Source organism: Schistocerca nitens, chromosome 9 (assembly GCF_023898315.1).
Source record: "Schistocerca nitens isolate TAMUIC-IGC-003100 chromosome 9, iqSchNite1.1, whole genome shotgun sequence".
NCBI classification, from domain to species: Eukaryota; Metazoa; Arthropoda; class Insecta; order Orthoptera; family Acrididae; genus Schistocerca; species Schistocerca nitens.
This window is the reverse complement of record NC_064622.1, coordinates 480,102,937-480,130,243: the sequence shown is the minus strand read 5'-3', so window position 1 is coordinate 480,130,243 and position 27,307 is coordinate 480,102,937. Positions and strand designations below refer to the sequence as shown.

General features: G+C 42.1%; 1 pseudogene; it reads right to left on the bottom strand.

Moving 5' to 3' along the window:
• Nucleotides 1-6,180: 6,180 nt before the first annotated feature.
• Nucleotides 6,181-6,298, bottom strand: LOC126204818 (5S ribosomal RNA; annotated as a pseudogene).
• Nucleotides 6,299-27,307: the final 21,009 nt, after the last annotated feature.

The window sequence follows — 27,307 nt, the reverse complement described above, 5'->3', positions numbered from 1 at the left end:
CTTAGTGTATTCATCTCTTGGTCTCCCTCTACGATTTTTACCCTCCACGCTGCACTCCAATACTAAATTGGTGATCCCTTGATGCCTCAGAACATGTCCTACCAACCGATCCCTTCTTCTAGTCAAGTTGTGCCACAAACTTCTCTTGTCCCCAATCCTATTCAATACTTCCTCATTTGTTATGTGATCAACCCATCTAATCTTCAGCATTCTTCTGTAGCACCACATTTCAAAAGCTTCTATTCTCTTCTTGTCCATACTAGTTATCGTCCATGTTTCACTTCCATTCATGGCTACACTCCATACAAATACTTTCAGAAACCACTTCCTGACACTTAAATCTATACTCGATGTTAACAAATTTCTCTTCTTCAGAAACGATTTCCTTGCCATTGCCAGTCTACATTTTATATCCTCTCTACTTCGACCATCATCACTTATTTTACTCCCTAAATAGCAAAACTCCTTTACTACTTTAAGTGTCTCATTTCCTAATCTAATTCCCTCAGCATCACCCGATTTACTTTGACTACATTACATTATCCTCGTTTTGCTTTTGTTGATGTTCATCTTATATCCTCCTTTCAAGACACTGTCCATTCCGTTCAACTGCTCTTCCAAGTCCTTTGCTGTCTCTGACAGAATTACAATTTCATCGGCGAACCTCAAAGTTTTTACTTCTTGTCCATGAATTTTAATACCTACTCCGAATTTTTCTTTTGTTTCCTTTACTGCTTGCTCAATATACAGATTGAATAACGTCGGGGTGAGGCTACAACCCTGTCTCACTCCTTTCCCAAACACTGCTTCCCTTTCATGACCCTCAACTCTTATAACTGCCATCTGGTTCCTGTACAAATTGTAAATAGCCTTTCGCTCCCTGTATTTTACCCCTGCCACCTTTAGAATGTGAAAGAGAGTATTCCAGTCAATGTACAAAGTATGCATCCAATTTAAAGAATGCCCGAGAAGATGCTTTGTAAATAAAAGCGAAACGCGTCTGGTGTAATTCCTTTTTAATTAAATTGCAGTCTGCTCAAGATAGATAACCTGTAATAACAGATGTTAACAGCTGCTGCGGAAGATGGGCATACAAACAAAAAAATTAAGTCAAATTGCAACGAAATATTACCGGAGAAGGGGGAAAACGCATGGGAGAAGAAACCAAAATTACGTGAAAATTTATCAATACATGGCTCTGTATGAGTCGGAATACGTAAATGAAGACAACTGTCAAGCGCAAGACCCATTGAAGTTGGTATAAACCCGCCGGGTAGTCGGCTTTTCCCTTTTTGCGTCTGCGACCTTCGCCATGACTGTCTCAATGCAGGATCTCGCTCTGCCTGTATAGCTGAATTACAAGAATGATGATTGTGCACACGTCGCTCTACAGAAGTTCCGGACATTGAAGGATTTGAAAAAAGGCGTTGGTCCGATGGCTACTGTGGGTCTAGAGAAAATGATTCGGAAATTCGAAAAGATGCGTTCTTTTTGTGTGCAACCTGGTAGAGGCAGGAAACGAATTGATTCGACGTCAGTGGAAGCAGTGGCCACAGCAATGCAGGAAGAAAGCAATGCAGTGGTGTGGAGACGTGTAGTGCACGGAGAATTGCCCGAAGATTTGACATTGCCGTCAGCACGGTGCGTAAAATCCTATGAAACATCCTTCTTTGGTATCCATTCAAAATTACCCAAGTGCACGAGTTGCTTCCTGTTGACCTGCCAGCAAGAGAGACTTTTGCTTTAGAATTTCTTGCTCGCATTTAAGCGGACAATGATTGGCCGTGGAAGATTTTGTGGACAGACGAAGCCCACTTCCATCTGACAGGATATGTCAATACACCAGAACATTCCGGGACTTAGAAATAAAGTTGATGAACTACTCATTTGTATCGATGAAATGAATTCATCTAACCAAATTGACATAATCTGCCTCTCTGAACATCAAGTGACCACTGATATAGATATGTTAGACATTTCAGGATTTAAGCTAGCTTCCTACTTCTGCAGAGTAGATATGGATGGAGGAGGAGTTGCCACATTTATCAAAAACTGCCATAAATTCAAGAACATTGACATTAATAAATTCTGTTTAGAGTAGCATCTAGAAGCATGTGCAACAGAAGTAGAGTTCCATAACAGATCCTATATAATAATATTTACCGAGCACCTGCAGGAAATTATAATCTATTCTTAGATCATTTAGAAGCTCTTTTGGGTTATTTAACAGGAAGAAACAAAGAAATTTTGATTGCTGGTGACTTTAATACAGATTTTGTAATGCAATCTTCGAGTCAACATTCACTGCAGTTAGTAATGTTGTCTTTCAATCTAACTCACACTGTAAACTTTCCAACTAGGATCACTAAATCCTCAAGAACAGCCATTGATAACATTTTATAGACAAATCAAAGGAACAAAATCATATCATAAAACCTGTTATAAATGGACTATCAGATCATGACATGCAGCTCCTTGTTTTAGATGTAAATTCTAAGCAGATTATCAAGACTCCTAAATCTGAGTACAGGAAAGTAGTCAATCAACCAAAAATTGAGTGTTTTAGAAAACTGCTCAAAGATATGAACTGGAAAGATGTTTATAGTGCTCATGATATGAATGAAAAATATAACACATTCATGAACAATGTCAGTACCATGTTTGAAAACAGTTTTCCTCTAAAAGTTACTCAAATTAAACAGAAGTCTATAATAAATCCATGGATTACACAACGAATAAAGATTTCCTGTAAGACAAAAAGGAAAATGTATCTGTCGACCAAGAATAGCTCCAAAGCTGATGATTTAGCTAAATACAAGGAATACTGTAAAACATTAAAAAAAAGTAATTCAGACGTCTAAACAAACGCACTACGAGAAGAAGATAGCAATGTCAGGGAACAAAATAAAAACAATATGGGATATAGTGAAAGAGCAGACTGGTAGAACCAGAAAGGAACAGGAGCAAATAGCACTAAGGGTAGATGACACATTAGTAACTGATGGGCATAGTGTGGCAAATCTATTTAACAAGTACTTTATATGTGTTACTGATAGAATGGGACTTTCAGGATCAATAAATAATGCCCTTCAATATCTGAAACTAGCCTTCACAAATAGCTTCAAGTACATGAATATATCACCCACTTCACCAAAGCAAATAACGTCCATAATAAAATCTTTAAAAACAAAGCATTCTAGTGGGTATGATGAAATATCAACACAGTTAATTAAGGCATGTTCTTGTGAGTTTAGTACAATTCTAAGTTACTTGTGTAACCAGTCAATTATAACTGGGACATTTCCTGACTGGCTAAAATATGCAGATGTTAAGCCTCTTTTCAAGAAAGGGGATAAAGAGATACCATCAAACTACAGACCGATTTCACTTTTGCCAGCATTCTCAAAAATTTTAGAAAAAGTAATGTACAGGCAGCTGCTCAACCATCTGACAACAAATAACATATTATCAAGAACACAGTTTGGATTTCTGAAGGGTTCTGATATCGAGAAGGCTATTTACACCTACAGTGAAAATGTACTTAATTCATTAAATAACAAATTACAAGCAGCAGGTATTTTCTGTGATTTGTCAAAGGCATTTGATTGTGTGAACCACAACATCCTCTTAAGTAAATTAGAATTCTATGGTGTCATGGGCAGTGCTGCAAAATGGTTCAAGTCATACCTCACTAACAGGAAACAAAGGGTGTCAGTGCAAGGGACTAGTGAATTAAGTCATCAGTCATCATCAGAATGGGAAGAAATTACATGTGGTGTCCCACAAGGATCCATATTAGGGCCATTGCTTTTTCTTGTGTACATTAATGATCTCTCATCAATTACACTGCCAGAAGCAGAGTTCGTTTTGTTTGCAGATGACACAACTATTGCAATAAATAGTATGTCAAGTGTAGTTCTAGAAAGATCTGCTAATGATATTTTCATGGATATTAATAAATGGTTTAAAGCCAACTCACTGGCATTAAACTTCGAAAAGACTCACTATATGCAATTTAGAACCTGTAAGATGTTTCCACCCAGCATATGCATAAAATACGAAGAAGAGCAGATAGAAGAGGTTGACAGTCTTAAATTCCTGGGATTACAGCCTGATAAATTCATTTGGGAAGAGCACACCATAGAACTGCAGAAACGCCTTAACAAATCTGTATTTGCAATTCGAGTGTTAGCAGACATAGGCGACATAAAAATGAAAAAGCTTGCATACTTTGCCTACTTTCATTCCATAATGTCATATGGTATAATATTTTGGGGTAACTCTTCAAGTCAAACAAAAGTTTTCAGAGTTCAAAAGCGTGTAATCCGTATTATTTGTGGAGTAAATTCGCGGACGTCCTGTAGAAAACTCTTCAAAGAACTGGGTATACTAACTACTGCCTCTCAGTATATTTACTCATTAATGAAATTTGTCCTAAATAATATATCTCTTTTTCCAACAAACAGCTCAGTTTATACATACAATACCAGGAACAAAAATGATCTGCACAAGGACTTAAAAGCACTTACTTTAGTTCAAAAAGGGCTCCACTACTCAGGAACACTCATCTTCAATAATTTGCCAGTAAACATAAAAAATTTAGTTACAAATAAAGATCAGTTTAAAAGGAGCCTGAAAGACTTACTAGTGGCCAACTCCTTCTACTCCATTGACGAATTTTTTAATAGAAACAAATGATGTATTGTATATATTCATACTATTAGTATTGTTATTTCAGCTTAAAAAAAAATTAATGTTCCACGAGGATCTACTCAGCACGGACCTATGGAACGTAAACTAATCTAATCTAGTCTAAACACAGAATTGTCGAATATGGGCAACGGAAGATCCACATGCAATTCAACCAGTACCACTTCATCCTGAAAAGGTCGTGTGGTGTGGGTTTACCGCATCATTTATCACAGGGCCATATTTTGTCGAAGAGACAGGTGCTTCAGGTCTTCTTACCTGTACCGTCACTGGTAAGCGCTATGAGCGTCTTTCGCGCAACCACGTCATTCCAGCTCTCAAACAGCGTGAATGTGTGGATGGGACCATTTTTATGCAAGATGGCACACCTCCGCACATTGCAAATAGAGTTTAGCAGTTGCTGAAGCGCCACTTCGGAAATGCTATAATTATCAGGCGCCATTTCCCTACAGCCTGGCCGTCCCAATCACTTGATGTTACTCCTTGTGACTTCTGCTGTGGGGCTATCTGAAAGATGTGTTCAGTGTTCCGATTGCAAACTTAGCTGCACTGAAGGCACGTATTGCGCAACACATTCGAAACGTGACCCCGGAAACACTTCGATCAGTTGTGGAACATGCTGCTTAACGATTTCAACTTTGTTGCAGAAAACGGTGCACAGCATACTGAGCATGTTTTTGTGCCAGTCACACTGAAATTAATAATCCGATTTGATTTTTTTGTTGGTTTTTCTGCGTTTTTTTGCCTCTGAAAAATTAAAAACCGATGTGAGTGATGCTTTTTATGCGGTTTTGGCCTCAGGACAATTAAAAACGGTTTTTCCCAACCGATGTGATATGACCTTGCCGTGGTGAATGGGCTTACTAACCACCAGTATCACACCTATACATCCACGCACAGGCGTTTTAGTATGATTCATTTGTCATTCGTAATCGACCAGTATTAAATTATGATGCTTACAGCGCCATCTATTTCTACATTTTGTAACTATTTATTTTCTTCTGACATACGTATTCTCCTTCTGCGATAATATTCCGTTCCAATTTGACGTCATTCTGGCCAGTGGTGTAATTTCTACAGCGGTTTGAAAATTCAACTTTAATTGTAATCACCCTGTATATATTATTGCCGGTCAAGTACAGTGAAACTCTAAGAAAACAAGGTCAGATGTAGTTCGTACATCAGCTCTGCTATGTAAATGATGGGAGCTTTAATTGTAACTGCTGTATCCGCCACCAGCGTGTATTAACAAAACTAAACTCCATCCCAATAGGCTATGAAGGCCCAAAGGTACTGACTGGCCGCCGTGTCACCCTCAGTTCATAGCCATCATCACTCGATGCGGATATGGAGGGGCATGTGGTCAGCACACCACTATCCCGGCCGTATGTCAGTTTCCGTGACCGGAGCCGCTACTTCTCAATCAAGCAGCTCCTCAGTTTACTTCACAAGGGCTGAGTGGAACCCGCTTGCCAACAGCGCTCGGCAGACCGGATGGTCACCCAACCAAGTGCTAGTCCAGCCCTACAGCGCTTAACTTCGCTGATCTGACGGGAACCGGTGTTACCACTGCGGCAAGGCCCTTGGCAGTGTGTATCAATACTATTCGTATTTAGTTGTGCTGCCATGTCTTGTAAGATATATAAAAATCGTAAACTGCGTCAGACATCGAACAATCACTCTGAAAGTCACGAGGCTCCCATGTAGTCTAGTCAGCGAGCATTATTACTACCTGTCAGTTTCGAAAGCGGCTCACTGCTGGTTTCGTTTGAGCTCCAGGTCAAATTGCACAGTATCCAGGTTTTTAGATGTTTATATGTGGCAGTTATAACCGCTATTTTAATTGTGAACAATATTGTCACGCTTATTCTCATATAGGGGAAAGGTGATCGGTAACATCGGAAATAATTAATGGCACTGAAAAAGTTATACAGCGTGAGTCACCTAACGTTACCGCTGGATATATTTCGTAAACCACATCAAACACTGACGAATCGATTCCACAGACCAACGTGAGGAAGGGGCTAGTGTAATTGGTTAATACAAACCATAAAAAAATGCACGGAAGTATGTTTTTTAACACAAACCTACGTTTTTTTTTAAATGGAACCCCGTTACTTTTGCTAGCGCATCTGAACATATAAACAAATACGTAATCAGTGCCGTTTGTTGCATTGTAAAATGTTAATTACATCCGGAGATATTGTAGCCTAAAGTTGACGCTTGAGTACCACTCCTCCGCTGTTCGATCGTGTGTATCGGAGAGCACCGAATTACGTAGGGATCCAAAGGGAACGGTGATGGACTTTAGGTACAGAAGAGACTGGAACAGCACAGTACGTCCACATGCTAACATCTTTTTATTGGTGTTTTTCACTGACGCACATGTACATTACCATGAGGGGTGAGGTACTCGTACGCACGTGGTTTCCGTTTTCAATTGCGGGGTGGAATAGAGTGTGTCCCGACATGTCAGGCCAATAGATGTTAAATGTGGTAGCCATCATTTGCTGCACACAATTGCAATCTCTGGCGTAATGAATGTCGTACACGCCGTAGTACATCTGGTGTAATGTCGCCGCAAACTGCCACAATACGTTGTTTCATTTCCTCTGCGGTTGTAGGCACATCACGTTACACATTCTCCTTTAACGTACCCCACAGAAAGAAGTCCAGAGGTGTAAAATCAGGAGAACGGGCTGGCCAATTTATGCGTCCTCCACGTCCTGTGAAACGCCCGTCGAACGAGTACCTCACCCCTCATGGTAATGTACATGTGCGTCAGTGAAAAACACCAATAAAAAGATGTTAGCATGTGGACGTACTGTGCTGTTCCAGTCTCTTCTGTACCTAAGGTCCATCACCGTTCCCTTTGGATCCCTACGTAATTCGGTGCTCTCCGATACACACGATCGAACAGCGGAGGAGTGGTACTCAAACGTCAACTTTAGGTTACAATATCTCCGGATGTAATTAACATTTTACAATGCAACAAACGGCACTGATTACGTATTTGTTTATATGTTCATATGTGCTAACAAAACTAACGGGGTTCCATTTAAAAAAACGTAGGTTTGTGTTAAAAATCATAGTTCCGTGCATTTTTTTATGGTTTGTATTAACCAGTTACACTAGCCCCTCTCCTTACGTTCGGTCTGTGGAATCAATTCGTCAGTATTTGATGTGGTTTACGAAATATATCCAGCGGTAATGTTAGGTGACTCACCCTGTATATGTTCTCCCATCAGAATAACGCCCCTAGCAAAGTAGCGCTTCAGGGAAATCGAAGAGGGTTTAAACGCGGCTACCGTTTCTAAATTTCACAACATAAACCACTAACGTGTATTGTTAGCTCTGTTGTCTTGTTTTCTGCGCTCTGAATAAGTCTACTTAGCTGCGGCGTGTGATATAGCGTGATATGCTACAGAGGGGGTCAGGGCACTTTTGTTAAACTGCAAGGAAATTGACTATAGTTAATTTATACGGGGCAGACTTTGCCGTAGGTCACTGATATAAAAGTCTGAGGAATTGTGTGAGCGAGAAAATATAGCGCTCAGTGTTAAACACTGTTACATGCCGAAAAACCGATAATAGGGTCTGTGGACAATACAAAGGGACGTTAAATTCAATATAGGAAATGAATAGGACACTTAGATTTGTGAAAGTAAAAGTATAAGCAGTTTGAAGGACTGTATCGAAGTATAGTAATGGATCACAGCCCTTGTTGTAATATGTTTGAGTGACGAAGTACAAAAAATCGCGAACATTTTAGTTGCCGTAATTGCTGAGAGTAATTGTAGGATCAACGTTACTTTTCCCTATATACAAAACATAATCATTCATGATCATTTAACTATTATTGAATGTTGTTAATAAAAATACTAGAGTGACTTTCATAACAACGTGTGTATTAGTAATTAATAACTAACATCTAAAGACGTTATTAGCTACCTTGCCTTCCATAACGCAGCAACAAATGAAGAGCAAATCTACTGAGGAAAAAGTTAACATTAATTATTATGAACACCCGAAATTCAGTCGCCGTTACAGAGAAGATACACTACTGGCCATAAAAATCGCTACACCACGAAGATGACGTGCCACAGACGCGATATTTAACCCACAGGAAGAAAATGCTGTGATATGCAAATGATTAGCTTTACAGAGCATTCACACAAGGCTGGCGCCGGTGGTGACACCTACAACGTGCTGACATAAGGAAAGTTTCCAACAGATTTCTCATACACAAACAGCAGTTGACCGGCGTTGCCTCGTGAAACGTTGTTGTGATGCCTCGTGTAAGAAACAGAAATGCGTACCATGACGTTTCCGACTTTGATAAAGGTCGGATTGCAGCCTATCGCGATTGCGGTATATCGTATCGCGACATTGCTGCTCGCGTTGGTCGAGATCCAATGACTGTTAGCAGAAGATGGAATCGGTGGGTTCAGGAGGGTAATACGGAACGCCGTGCAGGATCCCAACGGCCTCATATCACTAGCAGTCGAGATGACAGGCATCTTATCCACATGGCTGTAACGAATCGTGCAGCCGCGTTCGATCCCTGAGTCAACGGATGGGGACGTTTGCAAGATAACAACCATCTGCACGAACAGTTCGACGACGTTTGCAGCAGCATGGAGTACCAGCTCGGAGACCGGAGACCACGGCTGCTGTTGCCCTTGACGCTGCATCACAGACAGGAGCGCCTGCGATGGTGTACTCAACGACGAACCTGGGTGCACGAATGGCAAAACGTCATTTTTTCGGATTAATCGAGCATCATAATGGTGGCATCCGTGTGTGGCGACATCGCGGTGAACGCACATTGGAAGCGTGTATTCGTCATCACCATACTGGCGTATCACCCGGCGTGATGGTATGGGGTGCCATTGGTTACACGTCCCAATCACCCCTTGTTCGCATTGATGGCACTTTGAACAGTGGACGTTACATTTCAGATGTGTTACGACCCATGGCTCTATCCTATATTCGATTCCTTTGAAACATATTTCAGATGTGTTACGACCTGTGGCTCTATCCTTCATTCGATTCCTTTGAAACCCTACATTTCAGCAGGATAATGCACGACAGCGTGTTGCAGGTCCTGTACGGGCCTTTCTGGATACAGAAAATGTTCGACTGATGCCCTGGCCAGCACATTCTCCAGATCTCTCAGCAATTGAAAACGTCTGGTCAATGGTGGCCAAGCAACAGGCTCGTCACAATACGCCAGTCACTACTCTTGATGAACTGTGGTATGGTGTTGAAGCTGCATGGGCAGCTGTATCTGCACACACCATCCAAGCTCTGTTTGATCGCCCAGGCGTATCAAGGCCGTTATTACGGCCAGAGGTGGTTGTTCTGGGCACTGATTTCTCAGGATCTATGCACCCAAATTGCGTAAAAATGTAGTCACGTGTTAGTTATAGTATAATATATGTGTCCAATGAATACCAGTTTATCACCTTCATTTCTTCTTGGTGTAGCAATTTTAATGGCGAGTAGTGTATTTGTGGCTGCTGCATCTCGGTCTAGATAAAACGAAAAGGCGGGCATATACAGCAGATGAGAACGTCAATGTGTTACGTCAGAGAAATATACGACAGCAGGTCGGCGGAGGGCGCCTACACAGAGACACCATGTTGGACTGCATGCGAACGTGAGGGCAGGTATATTCGCCGTCAAGGATCCTGTTGATCATGTCTGACAACCACGAGGGGGATCGGCGTATTGCGCTCCAAGTAATGTACATTGTAACCCCTTCACTTTGCGCCTGTCATCCGGGAACAGGTAACGGAGTCCCTCCAACATTCTATGTCATCAGACTCCATTGGTCGGAGACTAGCACCAGACAGACCAGAGGTTTACCATCTCACGTGTAGGCTGACGTTAACACAACGACAAGAACAGCCGTGATTGCAATGGTGGCTCGAGCAGGTACCATAGTGTATTCAGCGATGAACAGCGAATGAGAATGGCCCAGATGACCATCTCTGGCGTCTACGGCGACGACCAAGGGGGAGGTCTTTCTCTCGGACTTCTTTGTAGAGGAACATCGGTGTTACTCACTCGTCATAATGTGGGGCAGCCGTCCGGTGTGAGTTCAAGGCGCGACTGGTAGGGTACTGAGGGTACTCTTTAAGGCAATACGATACATCACAGGCATCCTGCATTCCATGTCATTCGATGGTATCGCGGTGCCATTTTTCAACGAGACAACGCTCGTTCACACTAGGCATATATCTCTATGAACTGTACAATGATACTGACGTTGCCAGTGAGAGCCCCATATCAGACCCTGAGAGAACATGTGTGGAGCCACCAACTCGGTCCCAGTGACAGCACCCAGGTTACCGAGGATCAGCTACAACAGTTATCGATCAACTGGCCTGAGGGGAATGTGAACGGCTTTTTACATCCTGCCAAACCGAATCACCGCTTCATCTAGCCTAGAGGGGGAGCAATATCATACTGATAAGTCAGCGTATTATTTTTTACGTCTCACTTCCTTTTGTAATCACGGAAGTTACGTCTCTTGCCAACTCAACAGGTGAAGTTCCATTTCATCTTTTCCTCCTGAGTGCTTCAATTATTTATCAGGCAGTGCATATCCAATACACTGATAAGCCAAAACGTTATGACCACTGCCCACCGCCACGCTGGATGCCGCCTGGTGAGGTTACGGGCACGTACCGTTATAACAAAAGAATGTAAGCAGAGCGACACGAAGAGAGGATGACCGTAGCGAAAAGATGGGCTGCAAATTCAGAAATTCATTGAAAATCAGCGGCTTTAACAAACGGCAGATTGGTATTTCGCAGAGCCACTGTAAATATCTCGAAAACGGCAAAGCTGGTCGAATGTTCACGTGCTACTGTCGTGAACATCTACGGAAGGAAGTAGAGGAACAGTGAAACTACCACTAGGCGCTAAATACGTGATCGTCCAAAACTCTTCACAGAACGTGGGGTTTTCTGCTCTGTAAAGTAGGACAGATGGTGATCTGTGGCATCTCTGTTGAAAGAGCACGATGCTGGTGCACGTACAAGTGTTTCCGAGCAAAGCTTTCATCGTACATTATTAAACATGGAGCTCCGGAGCAGTCCATCCCTACGTGTTCACATGTTGACCCAACGTCATCGCTAATAACGAGTGCAGTTGGTACGGGACCATCAGGATTCGACCATCGATCGATGGAAACGTGTCGGCTCTTCGGGAGGATAACATTTTTACTACACTACGTCGATGGTCTTCTCCACAAACGCCGTCGTCGAGGTGAACAGCGGTTCGAAACGTGAAGCGGACAACGGACGCAGGGTGATGGGAGCAGTAGTATACTACGGGAGACATTATCCACACTTGCATGGGACCTGTGGTAGTAATCGAAGACATGCCGACGGCAGCGAATCATATAAGTCCCTCCATGCGTCATGCCTTCCCCGACGGCGATGTCATCTTTCAGCAGGATAACTGTCCGTATCTCGGAGTCAGAAGCGTGCTACAGTGGTTTGAGGGGCATTATGGCGATGTCTTGGCTACTAAATTCGACTGATGTAAATCCTATGGAACCCGTCTGGCTTGTTATCGGGCGCCATCACAGTGTACGCAAATTAGCGGCCCGTTATTTACATGAATTACATGACGTGTGCGTCGACGTCTAACGCCACATACCTCGTATCCCTGATACGTAGAATATATTTCGTTCCAAATACGTACAAACAAGCATCAAATGGTTCAAATGGCTCTGAGCACTAGGGGACTTATCATCTGAGGTCACAGTCCCCTAGAACTACTTAAACCTAACTGACCTAATGACATCACACACATCCATGCCCGAGGCAGGATTCGAACCCGGGACGATAGCGCTTCCAGAATGAAGCGCCTAGAACCGTTCGACCACACCGGCTGGCATAACGTCATCAAATGTCATTTTTACTCAACTGAAAATATTTCTGTTTTCTTTGTATTTTCGTTGACATGACTTAGCATGCATTTTAATCTTCAGCATTATTCAGTGACGCCACATTGCACAAGCTTGCCTGATCCGTTCGTCGTCGGAATTTCGCATTCCGAAGTAATACTTTTAGACCCAGCTTCTATGAAAAACAAGTTGGGAATACCGGACGAAAAGAAACTTTACAGCATCGCTCGCGCCAAATTTTATATCAGCTCTCATAGCATGTATTTGTTTTAAGCGGAAGAAGGTATTCGACGAAGGCTTCTGGGTGACAATTTCCCTCTTTCTGCACCACACCCTCCCCTCTCGCGCCATCACCACAACCCCTACCGTCACTCCAGCTCGGAATGAGTGAGACGGAGCGGATTAAATGAAACAGCTTACGGGTGAAATTCATTACTTAATGTGACTTGAATGTTCGCCGAATCTTCCAAGATACACCGGCTGAAAGCCGTCAGCAGAAACTTCTTCTTTCATGTAGCTTTCACCTCGCTTCTCGTTAGCTGAGACGGCGTCCATTAAACATAACGAACTTCCGCCCACGCCGCCGGCGCGCTCTCATTGTTTTGCTTTAATGTCGCTCTGGCCGGATAATGAAGTCCGACCGTATGGGCCGAGGGATCGGCTTACAGGACAACTCGGGTCTGTTCTCATCGAGTAATGCTCTATGTTCGCAAATGCTGTTGCTAACAGACAACTCACGCTGAGACGGGAATGTCACGTTAATCCACTTTTCTTCACCTATTCCAACGTAATTTTTTTTCTCTCCCAGACTGTCATTAAGTCTCTGTTTTGCTGGATGTAATTAAATCGCTTTAAATGGTGAAGTATTATATTTTGTCAGGTTCTGATAATGGCACGGACATGGAAGCTGATGGTTAGAATAGTCAACTTCCTGTTTCTTGTAGCAATGTTGTTTGTATATTATCTCTTTTGTTACAGGAACACCAGTAATCAGAACTACACAGTCTATGAAGGATGCCACTATGGCATCAGTTTCGAGAAATTCTCTAATCCCCTACATTTCTTCTCAGCCAAAAATCCTGACAGCATTAACTAATCCATTATCGAGCATTGTAAAGTGGCTTTAGATTACGAAACAATCGGAAAGTAGGCATAAACTGTAGGGAAAGAAGGGTAAAATATAATGTAAATAAGAACAGTGGGAAAATTAACAGTGGGAGATATGAACCAAGTGTTCCGATTAAAATGGATGTAAGACAGGGATGCTTTCTTTCTCTCCGACTTTCACTCTGTAAATCGAAACAGAAAATGAACGACCGAAATTAAAGTAAGGTTCAAGATTGGGATTAAAATTCAGGGTGAAAGGATATCAACTATAAGTTTGGCTGATGACACTTATATCCTCAGTAAAAGTGAGGAAGAATTGCATGACCTGTTAAACGAGATCAACGGTCAAATACGCAAACCGGAGAAAGACAAAAGTAATGAGGAGTACCTATAAGGATTAGCGAGAAAGGTAACATGAAAGTTATGGACCACGAGACAGACGAAGCGAAGAAATTCTCCTGTCTTGGAAGCAAAGTAATACATGCCTAAAACAGCATGTGAAAACGTAAAAAGGAGAATAGCACAGAAAAAGAAGGTATTATTCGCCAAAAGAAGTCTACTAATATCGAACACAGGCCTTAATCTAATGGAGAGATTTCTGAGGATGTACGCTGGGAGTACGGCATGGTATGAAAGTGAATCATGGATTGTGGTAAAACCATGAAAGAAGAGAATGGAAGAATTTGAGAAGTGCTGCCGTAGAGGTAAGTTGGAAATAAGATGGATTGGTGAGCCACAGAATGAAGGCGACCTCCATAGAATGAGCGAAGTGAGAAACACGTGGGAAAGATTGGCAGATGGGGTCAGGATGATATTTTACATCGGATAGTAACTTCCATGATATTTGAGGGAGCTGCAGATGGTAAAAAATGTAGTGAAAATAATAGATTGCATATGTTCATCAAATAACTGAGTACGTTGTGTGCAATTCATAGCCTGAAATGAATTCGTGGCTGCCCGCATCAAATCAGTCACAAAGCTGGTAAAACAAGAAGAAAAAGAAAGTAAAAATCGATTATCTAATCTGAAACAATAATTAACATGATAATGTGTTTTGACACACATGAGGACATGCACACGCCTTATCAATGAGAGCAGCAAACTATAAGTGCACACTACAATTCACTCAAATAGTACACCCATTTTGGACAACAACAATAATACAACAAACATTATAGGGTCACTGATACCTGTATCATGGTATGCTATCATATTAGTTGTTGTTTCAGATAGGATATATTCGGTGCAATACAGATACAAAAGTAAACTGGGGTTAAAGAATCCAAACGGAATGCTCTCTAAGCAGCCACCAGAGACCGTGGGTGCCTTCTCTTAAAATACTTAGAAAATATGAACGTCGACATAACTTCTCCTCAATTCACGCTGACGTATTTGACAGAGGTTTCATAGAATCACTTTCAGGTTATGCTTCTACCTTACACTCTGGATAACCTGAGAGAGGACAAGTTGCTTTCTCACCTATTTTTCGCATACAGAAAATTATTAAAGATTTTATTACAACCAGACACACCTTGAGCGAGACTCAAGAAAGTTAACGGCCTGAGCAAACTTTGATGGAGACTGGTAGGGCGCTAAAAGCATCAGGTATTTTTATGGTTCTTAGCTCTTAGAAACGGCATGTGGGGAGTTGGAAGCAATTGGCGGTGAGCCCATCCCTTAGTAAATCGTGCCGGACAGGCCCATAGCCATAGAGGGCAGACAGAGCAGCCCCTTGTCGATATAGGTCTCCAGCAGAGCAATGTTGCTATACCTGCATTGGAGCCAGCTGAAGGCTAGACTAGGGGGCGACCGACTGAAGGGAGGCATTTACACAGTGGAGTCGTAATCAGGGCATTGTGTACAGAGCCACGCGTAATAAAATTTCAGAAGTTTTCATGTTCACAGATACTGGAAATAGGCCTGTGACCGACTTCCATCAGTTTCTTCGGTTGTATAAGAAACTCCGGCATCTGAGAATCGTTTAGAGATAGAATCTTTATTAAACATCATAGCTAGGACTATCAAGCTCGAAGGCACAGGCGATTTAGATAAAGATCTGTAAGATTGTATCTGTTCACTTGCTGCCGTGGGAAGCGACGTGACTTCGGAGAAAAACATCTTACCCGTACGTAAGAAACAAACAAACAAAAACAGTAATAGGTGGCTTCTTCTTTTTCCAGAGTCGCAGGTTTCTTAACTCTTGCCAAAGTTCGTCAGGAGTTTGTGCTGTCGTGTGGGAGGGGAGATTTTGAGCAAGGCGGTGTCGTTTGCACACTTTGCGGGAAAACGATTTTTTTTCTGAAGAGGTGCGAGGCTCTCTGTTACTGGACTTTAGTCTGGTAAGAAGAGACTTCTGGTCGATGCTCTGGCATGTGTGGTTGGTGCTTGGGACCTGTACTGAGACTGACATCACTCGGGAACCTGTGGTGAAGTTCTTACTGTACCGACAGTGTGACTTCAAACGTCTCGGACTACTCGTTTGGCGAGGGCAAACTTATTTGTTTTTAGTTTACAAGTCTTGACGTTTGGTATCCTTGTGCACTCTGTCGTATAAGTAAGCCAAATTGGTCCTTGGTACAACCAGCGAACGGGTGTGTCTCACACTGAAATCTACCATAGTTTCAGTGCTCTGGTAGCGAGTAAATTGCGATCCGTCTGCCTGATGGCTAGACTGTGAGATTTTTGCATTCCTTTCACGGCCGTGATCGATTCACAGGTGCCGGCTGAGGTCTCACCTCCGCCGCACACATCTCGCCAGCTTCAAGCAACATCGCCGCACGAAGCAAACTGGCTAACGTACTGCTGCTCCGGACTTGTCAGGGAGTACAGATCACAGTCGCCATTTGCCCCCAGCTGCACCTATACAAACTTCTGTAGATATGAACAATCAAAATCTGCTCAGCGTTAGATCAATTCAGATGGCGTTAACCCCATTTTTAGGGCCAAAGTACTTGACTAACTTCTGCCACTCAGGACTCTTGTCCATTGTGGTCTTCAACCACCTGTTAGTTGTTTACGATATTGAATCATAACTTGTTTAGCATAATTTATATCTGTGTTTTGGGAAAATAAATATTGTCAGTAGCCGACCGGGGTGGACGAGCAGTTCTAGGCTCTAAAGTCTGGAACCGCGTGACCACTACGGTCGCAGGTTCGAATCCTGCCTCGGGCATGGATGTGTGTGATGTCCTTAGGTTATTAAGGTTTAAGTAGTTCTCAGATGTTAAGTCCCATAGTGCTCAGAGCCATTTGAACCATTTGTTGTTAGTAAACTAGATTTTGCATATATTCTCAATCATTTTTATATAGTCCAGACAGTGTTACCTTTCAAAGCACGTGGCAAGAAAGAACATATAACCCTTTCCTTGCAAGCACTGGTTTCTCTTCTTTTATTATGGCGGTCATTTATCATTATCTAGGTAAAAGTCAAAAAAGTATTTTGCTTTCTAAGGAGAAAGTTGGTGACTGAATTTCGTGAAAACGCTTTGTTTTAATCTTTTCTGTCCTAATCCGCTTACCATATCCGTGACACTGTCTCTCCTATTTCGCGATAATACAAAAGGAACTGCCCTTGTTCTTTTTCTGATGTCTTCCATCACTCACATTTGGTGCGGATCCAGTACTGCACAGCAGTACTCTGGAAGAGGACGTACAAGCGTAGTGTAGCTCGTGTCTTTAGTAGATCTGTTGCATCTGCTAAATACTGTGCCAGTGAAACGCAGTTTTTGGCTCTCCTGCACCACAAAACGTTACATGTAAGGCTCAATCAACCAATGGAAACTACATGTCGGAAAAAGACAGATTGCTACTTACCGTAAAGAAGACACATTAAACTGCAGATAGGCACATTTAAAAGACGGTTACATAAAGCTTTCGGTCACAGCTTTCATCAGTAAAGCACCCGTCATGCAAACATCACCACCAACTCCAGCATCTCCGGCCGCCAGTCCTGTCAAGGTTTATCTTACCTCATCAGGGGCTAGGCCACTTGTGAAAGCAATGATTGCACAGCTTTGAATATTGGTATGACTACCAAACTGTTGTCCGCCCGGATGAACGGCCACCACCACACCCTGACCAAGAAGGCTTTAGACCACCCTGTGGTACAATATGCACCTGAACACGACACAATTGTCCAGAATGAAATTTTCATTCTGCAGCGGAGTGTGCTCTGATATGAAACTTCCTGGCAGATTAAAACTGTGTGCCCGACCGAGACTCGAACTCGGGACCTTTGCCTTTCGCGGCCAAGTGCTCTACCAACTGAGCTACCCATGCACGACTCACGACTGGTCCTCACAGCTTTACTTCTGCCAGTACAAATTCAATTTCGCCAGTACCTCGTAGGAAGGTAGGAGACGAGGTACTGGCAGAAGTAAGGCTGTGAGGACGGGGTGTGACTCGTACTTGGGTAGCTCAGATGGTAGAGCGCTTGCCAGCGAAAGGCAAAGGTCCCGAGTTCGAGTCTCGGTCGGGCACACAGTTTTAATCTGCCAGGAAGTTTCACGACACAGTTGGCTTCACTACCCGAACCATCTGGATACTTCCGTCCACCACCAGCTTTTCTGGACTGAGCAGATGGAAGTTGTCCTTAAAACACATTCTCCGCTCCCGTGATTATCCCAGCCTCAAGCTACGGTAACATACTGTCCCCACGCCCTTCACCCAACAGTTTCCATCCCCTCAGTCCTACCTCTCCTGCCAACTCTCATCTTCCACCCTATTTATTTGCCGTCCTCTGTCAACACATCCGTCCACCTTTCCCTGCTCCTCTCCTTTTTGCTCCTTTTTTCTCCTCCTTCTTGCCCCACAACCTCCTGACGCTGCACCTGCTGGCTTTCTGGTCCCTGCGCAATCCACAAAAAGTGTTAGTCTCTCTGCCCACCCGTACACTACTATCCCTTCCACTTCCCTGCCCCCTCCAGATTGCTGCTTTCATCCCACGCGATGTTGCATTTCGGCCCGAGATGCTGGAGTTGGCGGTCGTGTGTACACGAGATGTCCTTGCTTGTGTGTGTGAATGGTGTGTGTTTCACTTTTACTGATTAAGATTATGTAACGCTCAAATTTAAGTCGTTTCTAATTGTAATACGTAGATATTTAACCGAAACGATAACTTTAAAATTTGTGTGACTGATCATGTGAGCGAAATTTAAAGGTTTTAGCGCTCACGTGGAGGGAACCTGACAGAGTCGGTTTAGGGTCAACGTGCAGTTTTCGAACCATACAGACATCTAGCATAAAACCATGTTTCAATTGGCTGTCATCTTCTGGCGTAGGGCGTCACGGTAAAAGACCGTGTCTTCTGCAAACAATCTGAGAGGATTGCTCAGATTGCCTTCTAAATCGTTTATATATATTAAGAAGAGTAGAGGGCCTACAACACTTCCTTAGCGGATGCCAGATGTCACTTCTGTTTTACTCGATGACTTTCCATCAGCTACTCCGAACAGCGATCTTTCTGAGAGGAAATCACAAATGCAGTCGCACAACTGAGGTGATACGCCACAGGCACGCAATTTGATTAGAAGCCGCTTGTGAGGAACGAAATGAAAAGCCTTCTGGAAATCTGTAACATTGGAATCAACTTGAGATCCCCTACGAATAGCTATCATTACAGCGAATGAATAAAGAACCAGTTTTGCTACCAGTTTTGCTCCGCAAGAGCGGTATCTTATGAATCCATGAAAACTTTGTGCCAATAGATCGTTTTCCTCGAGGTAGTTCATAATGTTCTAACGCATTCTGTGTTTCAAAATACAACTACCAACAGATATTTGTGATATGAATCTATAACTGAGCGGATTACATCTATTTCCGTTCCATGTGTATTTGTGTAGCCTATGAAACTCTCCAGTCGTTAGGTATCGGTCTTTCCTCTAATAAGCGATTGTAAATGTTACCCAAAAAGTGAGCTATTTCATCAACGCGCTGGGAAAGGAACCTAACAGATGTATAATCTGCACCGAAAACCTTGCGTATATTGAGCGACTGAACTGCTTCGCTACAGCGGGGGCGTCTATTTCCAAATTACTTATTTTGGCACCACAGAAATATTGTTTGTAGAGTCCTGGTTCACTCCGTATGAACACACATGATAGTGTTAAACATTGGTAAACTATCGATTAATCGATGTTATATGCACTACCGGTACCATCATTAGTCTGTTTAAGCTATCGATAGTCCTGTCGCTCATAATATAATTCTTTTTGAATTGGCGTCTGAAAAATTGTCGGTTCCTATTACCTCCATGACGTTTGAAGTGCAGACTGAAAATAGATTGTGTGAAGGTATATAAATATGGTGGCACCTTAGCCAGTCTAAGATTTTTATAAGCTAGATTGTTAATAAATTGGTCGCTATGTGAGAGGGGGGGGGGGGTTGGTCATGAAAGAGGGAATTTTCTTCTTTGTCTTACAGTGACGACAACTCACGCTCTTGCGCATTTCGTAGCGATCAGATGCTTATGCTAAAAAGAACACAGGTAAGTAACATGGATTCGCGAATATGCATTATATGATTTTCATCTTCAAATGTGTGAGCTTACTTAGTTGTAGCAAGGAATAAAAATGTAAATAAGGCTGTTGGAATAAAGCGCAGTTAGTAGAGGAAAAAATGGCACCATAAAGATTTGTTAAGTGTTTCTGATCGTACTGTATAACGCATTTGAAAGTAAAAGCAAATTATTGTCATTATTAATGAAACACATCTGCTAATGTCCTCTTCTGTTTCTCTCCTCACCGTACTTACAAGTGTTTTCAGTTGTACGTGTTAATGTGTAAGTGATCCAAGAACACAAAACACTGACGCAGTCCTAATGCCCTTGAGTCACCTCAACAGTGAATGTTCATAAGTAATTCTGGCGAAATGCGAATGTTTCAGTGGACGTGAGACAAAACTAATCTCTTCTTGCCAAGAGTTGATTGTGAATGTCCAGGAATGTTTTTGCAAGACTTCAAATCCCGTAGATATTTCTTAAGCTCTTACCCGTTAATGCTGAAACCCCTTGTTTGAAACGTGTGCAGCGGGTGAATAAGCTCACTCTTATTACGTTTTTCATTTTTTCGAGTTTACATCATTCTGCAACTTGATTTTTAATTTTTGAGCGTCACGAAGAGGAATTCTGCCTCTAAAGCTTCTTGCTCTACTAGGTGACCTCAATGTGCCAACAATGGCTTCTTCGTTACTGATTTCGTTATGTAAACGCAACACAACAGGATTATTCTTCATCACGCAACTATAGTGCCACAACTGTCGAATCGCTGTGAGACAAAGAGCACAGCAGCGAAGTAGTGTTCCGAATGGTGCTGACATGAAACTATCAGTATTTTTCGCACGCCACCGATAGTCTCTGTTGGCTGAAGAAATTTCGCGCTTCCAAGTGTATTTTGTTTATGTAAGAGGTGTGTTAATACACTGTTTTGTTACTGTTTTGAAAATTAACCCAAAAAATCTATCAGCCATGAGGAATTTTTTAAAGAAAGTGGGGGAAAATAGTCAGTTTGTAAAATGTGCCATCTGCATTAAAGATTATAAACATGATCATTGAATAGGACTAATTTAAGAGACGACTAAAAAGAAAGCAGGGGAAAAACTAGGAATTACAAATTAGTAACTGAAAGGTGAGAGATCAACTTGTGAGCTAGATCAAGTGCAAGAGGTGCAATCGAAAGAATCGAGAAGCTCTATAAAAAATTATTTTAACAGAAGTCAGTTGTACGATGCCAGTTCAAAAGTAAAAAAAGAACTTGATTCTCTTTATGCAATAATGAATGCCATCGATATGTTATCCTACAGTACTTCCGACCGTCAAGGTTCGCAAAAAGTTGCTTATGCCTTAGACAGCAGAAATAAGTTACCAGATAAAACCACACTTAAATGTTTACTCATCTTAAAACTATAGGAAGAGATAAAAAATATATTAGAGGAAGCCCTCACAAAATGTAATTTTTTTAGTGTTACAACGGACATGTTGAAAAGCAACGCGAATGAAGGCATACTGCTATTGACGAAAGATTAGTTTCACCCATATTAAAAGTGAAAAAAATTTCAGATAATCACTACGCAGAATCTATGCATATGTAACTAACAGTTTTTACAAATCTGAAGCCGTCATGTCATTTGTGTTCTTTTAACGGACATTACCAACCGTAACCAATTATTGAATAATTGCGTTACAACAGGCTTAATCTATTTTATTATTCATTACTACAAATAATCAATACATGTGAACATAAATGTCTGTGTAATGCGCTTTCTCAAAACGTTGTTACTTCCGCGCCCAGAGTTTTCACGTGAGTGTTTGTGCGATAGCAGACTAACAAGTGAGAAACGAACGCGAACCATAACACAGTCTGAACCAAAATTAATACAGCGTAGCAAAATCAGCTGGCAGTGGCGTTACAATTACTGTCTTGCTGCCTTCCGAGTATATAAACAATTTGCTGTTGTGGCGATTTATGCAGAAGTGCTTCCATTGTGTTAGCGGATCGGAATGGAACTAAAACTTCCGGTGCTTATAAAACAGCGTCAATATTATTGCACGTATTTGTCAAAAAAAGACAAACCATAGCAAGTTGTAAATATAGGCCTTACTAACGGAATCGGAACTTTCCAGTAGTAATGCGAAACTGTCAGCTATTGTGTAATGGAAGATGTTGTATCGGCGCAAGAGCCGACGAAACGCTGTCTATCAGGTTGTGTCAAGTGCAAACTTCGAGCGGCGCTGGTATATTATATGAATCGGGTGAAGGTGCCACCCTGCTCTCCAGCCGCACCTTTCCTTATCCTTCGGTAATACCGTGTTCTGGTCTTTATACCTCTCCGTCCTTTTCCCGCTACAGAAGGCGAAACTCCCAACAAAATTTCTGCAAGCTACACACCTTTTTGTCGACTGCAGTAATATCGCAAGTGCTGCCGATCTCAGCGGTGTAGCAGCTGTAGCACTGCAGTAGAGTGATGGCCCTTTTGTTTTGCACTGAGTGTCAACTCAACTGAGAAGAAAACACAGTGAGTGAAGAGGCCACACTAAATCTCTTCAACGCACCTTCAATCGTGTTATTGCCACGTGCAGTTTATGCCATATCTACTACAGTTCATCAGTAAGCATGCACACCCAAGGTAGCACAATTGCGTGGAAGACCAGTAAAGACTTCCCCTCTCGCATTCCAATTCCTTAAGGTGACCTTCCTCTGCTTCATCTTTCTCTTCCTCTTCCTGCTTTCCGCGTGCGTCTAAGACGCTGAAACTAAACGTCACATCGACAAATAATATACTGGCTCAATTTTTATGAGAATAAGTTTTTTATACGGGAAATTAATTTTTCTGATGACAAGACTTTGAAAGGAAGACATTGTTTGACAATATTATGCAAAATTTCGGACATACTGGCATGTTACTTTAACATTGCATTTTTATCAAGTCACTAATCAAATCTTAGTAGAATATAATATCCGTGATAAGACAGTCGTAGTGGTTACATATAACGCTGCAGTTACGAAAAAGCAGCCTAACTCTTAAGGATTCCACATTCACTTGACAGTACAAGATTGATGGTTCAGATGGCTCTGAGCACTATGGGCCTTAACTGCTGAGGTCATCAGTCCCCTAGAACTTAGTACTTAAACCTAACTAACCTAAGGACATCACACACATCCATGCCCGAGGCAGGATTCGAACCTGCGACCGTAGCGGTTCCAGACTGTAGCGCCTAGAACCGCTCGGCCACTCTGGCCGGCGTACAAGATTGTTTCAGAGTAGAAACATTTTCCAAAATTTTACTGAAAATAAAGGCTTTTGCGACTTTCTTTCGTAACTCTACAAACTGCGCATTGTTAAAAAAAACAGCAAACAAGAAGGAAGTGAGACTGATTCAAGAGGTGCCGACTCAATGGAACAGCTAATGACACACGCTCAAAAGAAATTTAAAAGTACGAAGTGAGCTTGAGATTGCGATCAATAAAAGTTCAAATGCACTGCCTATGCTCACAGCAGCCGTCCATTGTAGCCGTGCGGTTCTAGGCGCTTCAGTCTGGAACTGCGTGACCGCTACGGTCGCAGGTTCGAATAATGCCTCGGGCATGGATGTGTGTGATGTCCTTAGCTTAGTTAGGTTTAAGTAGTTGTAAGTACTAGGGGACTGATCACCACAGATGTTAAGTCCCATAGTGCTCAGAGCCATTTGAACCATTTTTATGCTCACAGCACAACCTCTTGAACCTTTTGAAGGAGCAACAACAACACTCTCAGGGGAGTCATATATCACTGCTTTCGTAATTATACCTCTTATACGAGGTATTGCTGCACGGTTTTCAGACTTGTAATGCACCTTAACAACTAATGATGGATGAAGTGTTCTGAATTCCTTGATTAAATCAGTCAGTGAAAAAGTGAAAACTTTGAACACATTGGCTATTAATATGTTTGTGACATTGTGCCCGCGGTATGGGCTTTTGTTGAAGTTTCGAGAACATACATTCACCGAGGAGTCAAGCCGTATATTGCTCCCTCCTACGTATATCTCGCGAAGAGACCATGAAGATAATATCAGAGAGATTAGAGCCCACACAGAGGCATACCGACAGTCTTTCTTCCCGTGAGCAATACGAGACTGGAATAGAAGGGAGAACCGATAGAGGTACTCAAGGTACCCTCCGCCATACACCGTCAAGTGGCTTGCAGAGTATAGATGTAGATTAGATCCTAGATTTAAAAAACTTGTTTCAAGTCATTTAAAGAGGAAGAGAACGCTGCATAAGTACTTCAAACAGAGTATGCTGCTATCACTGCATCAACTACGAGAATAATACCTGAACCAGAAGCATCAATGAGCAGTGCTAATAGGTCTACTGATACATCTAACAGTTTGAAATTGGATCACCAACATTTTTTGCCCATTTAGCAACAGCGTAACGTCGATATCATTACTAGTCAGTGATTCCATAGTTGACCTATGTCAATATTCTGAAAAACCTGTAATAGACAACTATGCTTGTGTATTACAATATTGTGCAAAATCTAATAATATGTTGCGTGTAATGGCCAGAATTTTTGTGGTGTCCAGCGACTTCAGTTCCTGCAGAGAGGGTTTTCTCCAAGACAAGATGAATAATTAATTAAAAAGGCACAGACTAAAGGAGAAGAAATTAAACACCTTACGTGTATCCTTAATGTTGTATTTTAAACAGCAGACTAAGGCAAAATTGGATATCTTGTAGTGTTGTCATATAAGCAATAAAAATTGTTTGAATGCTGTTTTTCATTTGAAATACCTGACCAAAACAATCAATACTTAATCGATAATTCGATTGAAAATACTATCGATAATACCGGAAGTGTCAACTATCCATGTTTAAATAAGACTAATATATGATGAGTTGTCGCCTTCACAGTCTGATTATTGCCTGATTGCGTCGTAAACTGACGGGTGTCCAACGAAAGGCCACATTCTTAACAAGTCGCGCATGTAGCTGCAGCTGTACGTAAGAACATAATATTTTGCGTAATAAATAGCAGTGTTTAAATTAGATTAACGTTTTCTTTGGTACAATCACAATAAATGTGTAACTATCAGCACCATGTACATAGTAAGGGCTACCACTGTAAATGTGCACATGTTCTATATAGTAGTTGCAGTTATTGTAATAGAAGTAGCGGTTGTTGTTGTGTTTTGCTTCCTTTCCTCGTTGCACACTTTGGTGTGCGCTCATATTAACGAAAATATTTTAGTATGAAATTTTTCAACACGTTATGTAACAAGAAACTTTCTCTAAACACAGCCATGTAGAGAGTTAAGGACCTTTCTTGCTTGTTTACTGCGGTCCTTACTGGATCACCATGACTTTGGTTTACTGAAATAAAGTGCGAAATAATACTGTTGCACTACTGTATGCAATTCCAGTAGCCCAACAGTCCTACACGGCGTTTCCGTAAGCACGTGCAAAACTTGAAATGGACATAGAAGATGCTCCACTGAACAATTTGAGGTAGGAAACCTGTGGACGGAGAGGCCTGCTTAAGGATACAATAGGAAAAAAATCACATCACTGTGCACTTTTTTATTTACATTAGTTAACTGCAAATATCGTCATTGACACAATGAACGTACGATTTGTACTGTATGTTACAAAATGTGCAGAAACTAACGACCATCAACCTCACATCGGCCAACAAGATTCTGACGCGCCCTGACAAATATCCCTTGTGTGGTTTCGAATCACATCACAGGCAGCTACAATTCTGGCAACTAATTCCATACCCGTGTCTACAATGGTCTCCTACACAAGGGACTTTAGATATCCCCATAACAAATAATCAAAGGAATTCAGATCAGGTGACCTCGCAGACCATGGAATAGGACCTACATTTCGAATCCAGCTATCAGGAAATACTGTACACGTACTGCATCATCGTTTTGTACTGTACGAATCTGATCAGCACTGAATAATGAATGGGTCTGTAATGGGACAATGTAAATACGATACAACGCAAACATTTTATACAGGGTGTTACAAAAAGTTACGGCCAAACTTTCAGGAAACATTCCTCACACACAAATAAAGAAAAGATGTTATGTGGACATGTGTCCCGAAACGCTTAATTTCCATGTTAGAGCTCATTTTAGTTTTGTCAGCATGTACTGTACTTCCTCGATTCACCGCCAGTTGGCCCAATTGAAGGAGGGTAATATTGACTTCGGTGCTTGTGTTGACATGCGACTCATTGCTCTACACTACTAACATCAAGCACATCAGTACGTAGCATCAACAGGTTAGTGTTCATCACGAACGTGGTTTTGCAGTCAGTGCAATGTTTACAAATGCGGAGTTGGCAGATGCCCATTTGGTGTATGGATTAGCACGGGGCAATAGCCGGGGCGCGGTACCTTTGTATCGAGACATATTTCCAGAACGAAGGTGTCCCGACAGGAAGACGTTCGAAGCACTTTATCGGTGTCTTAGTGAGCACGGAACATTCCAGCCTATGACTCGCGACTGGGGAAGACCTAGAAGGACGAGGACACCTACAATGTACGAGGCAATTCTTCGTGTAGTTGACGATAACCCTAATGTCAGCGTCAGAGAAGCTGCTGCTGTACAAGGTAACGTTGACCACGTCACTATATGGAGAGTCCTACGGGAGAACCAGTTGTTTCCGTACCATGTACAGCGTGTGCAAGCACTATCAGCAGCTGATTGGCCTCCACGGGTACACTTCTGCGAATGGTTCATCATCCAACAATGTGTCAATCCTCATTTCAGTGCAAATGTTCTCTTTACGGATGAGGCTTCATCCGAACGTGATCAAATTGTAAATTTTCACAATCAACATGTGTGGGCTGACGAGAATCGGTACGCAATTGTGCAATCACGTCATCAACACAGATTTTCTGTGAACTTTTGGGCAGGCATTGTTGGTGATGTCTTGATTAGGCCCCATGCTCTTCCACCTACGCTCAATGGAGCACGTTATCATGATTTCATACGGGATACTCAACCTGTGCTGCTAGAACATGTGCCTTTACAAGTACGACACAACATGTGGTTCATGCACGATGGAGCTCCTGCA